Source organism: Vicia villosa, linkage group LG7 (genome assembly GCF_029867415.1).
Source record: "Vicia villosa cultivar HV-30 ecotype Madison, WI linkage group LG7, Vvil1.0, whole genome shotgun sequence".
NCBI classification, from domain to species: Eukaryota; Viridiplantae; Streptophyta; class Magnoliopsida; order Fabales; family Fabaceae; genus Vicia; species Vicia villosa.
The window spans coordinates 5,413,442-5,420,484 of NC_081186.1; positions in this window are offsets into that span (position 1 = coordinate 5,413,442).

A 7,043-nucleotide genomic window follows, 5' to 3' on the forward strand; every position below is an offset into this window, starting at 1 on the left:
TTATGTGCTAGGTATGGTGACATTTGTTTGCAAATTACCAATGGTGGAGACTTTGTTCCGAATAGCTCTTCTCAATCTATATGGTGGAAAGATATTTTATCTTTAGGGAAGGAACCATCAAAGGATGCCATAATCAACAATTGCAAATTCAAGGTTAGTAAAGGATTTAATACCTCCTTTTGGCATTCTAAATGGCTTCTTGATTCATCTTTAAAAGACGCTTTTCCATCGCTCTATGAGGTGTCTCTTCTAAAGAATGTTTCGGTTGCTTGTACGGGAGGGTGGAGAGATAGTTTATGGCATTGGGGGAATTTTGGAATCACCGTTACAGTGGCTGGGAGCTCTGCTCCGCTTGTTGTACCGTCGTTGTTTGCTGTCCCGCCGACGCTGCCGGTTGCTGCTGCTATTTATATGCAATCCGGTGTTGTTTTGGCTACTGTTTTGCAGCAGCTGAAAGCGCTTACTACTGCTGCCAGTTGCAGCCAGTCGGGGCGAGATTCTACCGTTTGGGAGTTAGGTAATGATGTAGGATTTCTGTTAAATCATGTTATGATTTCTATGCTGGTTTTTGGTATCCTTTTGGTCCGAACAATTTGCATGATGAAGCTTTAAAGCATGTGTGGAGGATGCAAGTTCCGTTCAAGACTAAAGCGTTCGGTTGGAGACTTTTAATTAACAAGTTACCAACAAAGGATCTTTTGAAGATTAGAGGTATGATTTTTTTGGATGATTCAGTTAAGTGTGCTTTTTGCAATTCCGCTCACGAAACTTTGGAACATCTTTTTTTCAAGTGTTATGTTGTTAAGTTAATTTGGAGGGATATAACGGAGTGGATTGGTATGTTGGATGTAACGGAGGAAGACCCAAAGGGGAGTTTCATGCTTTGGTACAATTTTTGTAAAAACATGAAAATGAAGGAGGGGAGACTTAGTTGCATTTGGTTGGCTATAACATGGAGCATTTGGATTGTTAGAAACAGTATTATTTTTCGGAAAGATTCTTGGAGCGTTCTTAATACGGTTTGGTCTATTAAGACGTTGGTGTGGAGATGGTCTATCATGGGGGAGATTACTCATCCCAATTGCAATTTCTACGATTTTTGTAAGGAACCGTTGTTTTTTCTATCGTAGGTTCAATTGGTATGTAATTTCTTTTGTCGAGTTTTATCTCGTACTCTTGTGTAACAGGTTTTGAGAACCCTTAGTTCTCCTTTTTATTATATCTTGCTTACACAAAAAAAATTGTGAAATGAAGTTATGAGAGAATGTGAAGGAAAATAACTTATATAGCATTAGTGGTGAAATGTCCAAAACGCCCTTAATTATCTCTTTTTTTAGCTCGTTTTTAAGGAAACTCGGTTCGACTCTGAATTCCGGAACGAAACCAATGTCATTGCGAAGATGACCAAATTCGTGATTTGTAGCCGCGAGAATCGTCTCAATCCGATAAGCGATGAAGAAAATACGCCCGTTTGAATGACGAGAAACACCGATTCATCTGGTGCGACTATGCAGAATTTTGTGCGTACCGCTCAAAGAACTCGATAAAACTCCACCTTCGGCTCAAAATCTGAACAAGCATGTGTGACGAAGAATCGAAGCTAACGAAATTTTTGAGAAAATGCGGCCGGAATGGACTTCATACGACAAAAATCGAAGAAGTTACAAATTTTCATACTTGGCGCGACATACCCGAAAACGCACTTTTCACCGAAAGATTACGACGCTCTTCAAAATGCTGGGAGTTTTCAGTGCATAATTGGCCTTTGGTCCGAACATATGAAATCTCGGTAATGATGGCACGGAGCTCTAGTTAAATTTTCGAGTGAATCCAATGAGCGGATTGTGAGATATGAATTTTCTGAGGCCCGAAACCCTACATTCAGCACAATTTTTAACTGTGAAATCTCAAGTAATTTGCAAGTCTGACAAACTTCCTCAAAGAATTGTCTTCTGAGCCAAATACGAAAGTTGTAGATATCGTCGAAACATTCGGGACCCACGCGGGAACTCCGCTCATACCACCTTCCAAATAAGACTTGTGAATTTTCTCGTATTTCCACCATATAAACCACGTTTCACACCGTATCTTCTTAAACCCATGAAAACTCTTTATTATCTTTCCTTCCTGTACGAACGACGAAATAAACGTCTTGGATAACTTATAGCTCGACTAAAGAGGGAAAATTTTGGGGTGCAACAGTTGCAAACCTTAATTCCTTACCAATTGTGCTATGTTATTTGTTTGAAATAAAAAGCCAATTGAAAGTGTATGAAGCATAGAAAAACATTTTGCTATTTATTAAAATATAAATAATTTAAGAGTAAATTATTATATTTTAAAATAGACTTTAAATCGAATATTTGTAAAATTCAAGATGTCAATGTAAATGATCCCAAGATTTTTTTTAAAAATTCAATTTTGAATATTTGAAAAGGGTGGGCAAATTCTGGTGTACAACAACCAAACATAATGCCAATTCAAATTATATAGAAATAACAATCTCCCCTTTAGCTTATTTTGGCTAAAACTAATTTATACAACCTTTGTATTACAGAAGCTAAACAAATATAATGGTCTTTAATAATTAAGTACAACAACAGTAATTTTGAAGTCTTCAGATAGTCACTGTTTATGATCTTCAATATTTGTATGAGACAGTCTTCGCCTATGATGTCGAGATATCATGCCAGGACTTCTTTATGACAGTCCCGCTTTACAATGTTTTCTCTCTCTTTTAAGGATCCCGCAGATAATACATAGTTTCTCCCCCTTAAAAGATGCTCTCCAGAGATAACATAACTGTTAGCTGGAGGTTTCGACCACTAGCTTGGGTTCTTTGGTGACATTTTGTTTCAAAGAATAATAAAGAAATGGTTTGGTGGAATTATGTACAAGTCATTTTCTTTGGGAAAAGGATGTTTTGGTCGAAGCATTGGAGTCAGAAAGTGTTTGTTTTTTATAAGCTGGCTTTGACAGAAGCGTTCAAGGAAGATTGGAACCTTGCGTGGGAAAGGTTCGAATTTTAAACGAATTGGTTTTGTCAGATGAATAAGTGGAGACATGTGAAGATGCAACGTTGGGCTATCGAACGTGGCAATCATCTAGGTAGAGACCGTTAGGGTCGAACTAGTATAAATAGGGGTTTTAATGTTTAGATTGGTGTGTTCAAACAGATATACAAAAATTCACTAAAAATACTCAAAGTACCAACATTAGATAAACGAGTCTTTGCTGAAACAATGTATGTATGAAGAACACCATGTTTACCTTTCATGTTATTTATTCAATGCAAGTCACATTTATGTCGAAAGTTATTTTGTCATTATCTTTACATTTATAAATTCATTTCGTTTAAGTCATTTATTTACTGCAATTTAAGTTAGAAAGCTTTCTACCTACGGTCTATATTTACATTTTTGTCATTCATTTCCAGTACTGTCGAAAAACCCCTTTTTAAAATTATTATCAGTTTGTTTACATTCGAAATCATTAGTCTTTAACTTCCACTTAAAGTTATTGTCAACAAACTCTTAAAAGTTAACACTAGTCTAAAGATTTTAATAACATTTATAAACCAGAAATACCATTAGTCATGAACCAAATCACTGAAACACGAATCCTCGAGACACATGTCCTAGGATCAATCTAGTCGATCCTGTGAGTTACCAAATATATATTGTTTGGAAGACTAGCGGTTGTTTGTCAGAAATCACTGGTAAACAAATTGGCACACCCGGTGGGACGGTGTTAAAGAGTGCGTTCGTATTACTTTCGGTTTATAATCTTTTGATTCAGGATTATCTGGTTGTTAAGTGCGTGAGTTTGTATTTACCATTGTTGTATGAACCTTAGAAGTGGAAAGATAACCACCAATAATCAACCAATACCCAAAAGAAAATATAATAAAAAGATGGTTAATAATGCCAGCAATGCGGGGGATCAAAATCCTCCACAAGGAACGGGAACAGTTGTCGCAACTTTGACAAATTCTACAAATTTGACCCCAACTACCCAGGCCACTCAAGCGTCCACTGGACCCATGTCCACTAATAATTCGACCTCTGCTATCACAGGTTCTATGCCTGTTAATAGTTCGACTATAGTTCCTCCATTTACTAGTATAGTCTGAGGTCCACCGAATACCCAAGATGGCATTATTTTCACATATCTAGGAAGCCAAAATGTCCAGAATATTTCGGCACCCAGGCCATTTGGATTCGAACAACAGATAACTTGGAGAGAACAACCATATGGGATGCCAACATCTTTTATGTCTAGATTACATAATACTACGTCCACATACACTCACCCCATTATGTCCACTTTTTCGCCAATACAGAATTCAGGATCTGGGATGAACAACTTAGGACAGAGTATCCAAAATCCAGGTTTCATTCCCCTATTAACCACAAATAGTCAGGTAGCCTTTCGACAACAAATGGATACTATTTTCTCTCCCTTAATACAAAATGTTAATAGGACTAACCAAGACAGTGCCCAAACATACCAACAACTATCTGCACCAATGGGATGTATAGCAGATTTCTTAGGAGCCCCTCAAAATTCTGTTCAACGTAGGATCAACCAGGCCATAACCCAGGAGGAAGAACCAACTATAAACCAAAGTCGACCACCTAGACAAGGGTCTGGCGAAAGAGTCTTGGGGGCGGGAATAGAACAACAAGCCTAGGGAATCACCACCATCCGACAGGAAGTTCCTGATGAACAATCTAGGAGAGTCATGATGGTTAATAGAAACCAAGATGCAGACGATGTAATCCACAGGATTAGGTAAAACAATCAGATGGAGACTAATTTGACCACTATGATAAAAAGGATCATGGCCCAGAACGGTTTGAACACCGGACTTCGAAGACCAAATTATACCTCCCCTTTGTCAGATTATGTCTTACAGACTGAACTACCAAGGGGTTGCAAAGTCCCCAAGTTCACCAAATTCGCAGGAGATACTAGTGAATCCACTACGGAACACATAGCCAGGTACATGACCGAGGTTGGAGAGTTGGCGAACAATGAGGACCTAAGGATGAAATATTTCTCCAGTTCTCTAACGAAGAATACTTTCCCATGGTTTACAACTCTGCCACCAAGTTCTATAGATACTTGGTCTCATTTAGAGAGAATATTCCATGAGCAATTCTATATAGGCCAAACCAAGATAAGTCTTAAGGAACTGGCCAATATTAAAAGGAAATTTACCGAACCTATAGATGACTATCTAAATAGGTTCCGTTTGTTTAAGTCTAGATGCTTCACAGTGGTGCCTAAACACGAACTAGTCGAAATGGCCGCTCGGGGTTTAGATTATTCTATCAGGAAAAAATTAGATACTCAGTATTGACGAGATATGGCCCAGTTGGCCGATAGGGTTTAACAAGTCAAACATTTAAAAGGTGAGAAGGCTAGGGTGAATAAAAATTATAAAAAAGAAAGAGTTGCCTATGTCGAAGCCGACGACGGGGAACCTGAAATCTTCAAGGACCAATATGGTTTCAAGGATTTCGAAGTAGATTTGGCTGAATTAAAAGAAGCAGCCCCTTATTCCTGTAAAATGCTTACACCATCGAACGGCAAAAATCCTGCCGAAATTGAAAATAATGATAAGTTTCCTAAGAAGACATACACATTCGACGTAACTAAGTGTGACGAAATATTTGATTTACTTGTAAAAGATGGCCAAATGGTGGTGCCTTATAATACTAAAGTTCCTCCATTAGAACAACGGAAGAAAAGAGGCTACAGTAAATATCATAATTTTTTTGGCCACCGAACCTCACAATATTTTCTTTTTAGGGATCTTATTCAGAATGCAATCAAGGAGGGCCGTTTGAAGTTCACAAACAAGGCAAGAAACTAGATGAAAGTGGATGCTGATCCCCTCAACATTGCTGATACGAATTATTCTGAGCCTGTCAAAATTAATATGGTTGACATGGTTAAAGTTGAAGCAGAGGAGATCACAGGAAATGAAGGATATGTCTTAACTGAAAAGCAGGCTACTGATAGCCTAAACGAAGATGTTACCTTTGGAATTTCTGTCGAAGGTAATCAGGTTACCAATGTCGAACCAAGGACTACTGAAGGTCTTGTTAGGAAGGAAACTATGACTATTGAAGGCCTAAGAAAGAGATTCGAAGAGATGTCAATTGCCAAGGGAGCCAACCTAGACATCAACATGGTCAATCTAGGCCATTCGACCCCGGAAATGAAGGAGGTTGAAAGTTGTTTGAAAAAGGAAGGAATGCAGTCTCACTATCCCAAAGCTGATGAGACTCTAAAGGAGTACCTTTGGAGATGTCACAAATAAAGTTCTGATATGCTGCTGTGTCCAAGATGCAGCATACAGGTGAGTCGAAAGGTAGCTGAAGACTAGGGAAGGTGGCAACGCACTAAGACTGAGAGGAACTGAAAAAAGGAGAGTGAATTGATGGGGGTATATCCCAAACCAGGAGAAAGCCTACTGGGTTTTCTGGTATGTTGCCACAATGATGAAACTGAATGCTTGATGTGTCTCAGATGTGGGGCAATTTACCACAGAGAGCTGTCTGAGGCTTTTGAAAGAGTTCCGTCAAATCATAGTTGGGATGCACGCAGGGGAAATCCATACATCTATATATTCGACAAAAGTGGGGTCCCAAGAAGACAAGATAGCCCCCATCCAAAGGCGAGGAGAGTCACCTTCAATGGAGGAGTTTCGACGATGGAGGGAGGACTTCCTGGGCTTATAGGAGGAAATTCCAAGCATCAGAAAGAGAGGCTGTCAGATTGGGAAATTACAAAGATAAGAACCCTATGTCGAGATCCCAATGGAGGAGACACCAGAGATTAAGGAAAGCAGAAAGAGAGACGGCTTCGACCGAAGTTGGAGAATCCAGCAACACTAAATCTCTTCCAAGCATAACACACTCAACAAAACCTCATGTGGGAAGGAAGTTATTTCCTTCTGAAGACAAGAAAGAAAATAAAAAGTCCATAAGGAACAAACAAAATAAGAGGATATACTTACAGACGACTTCGAT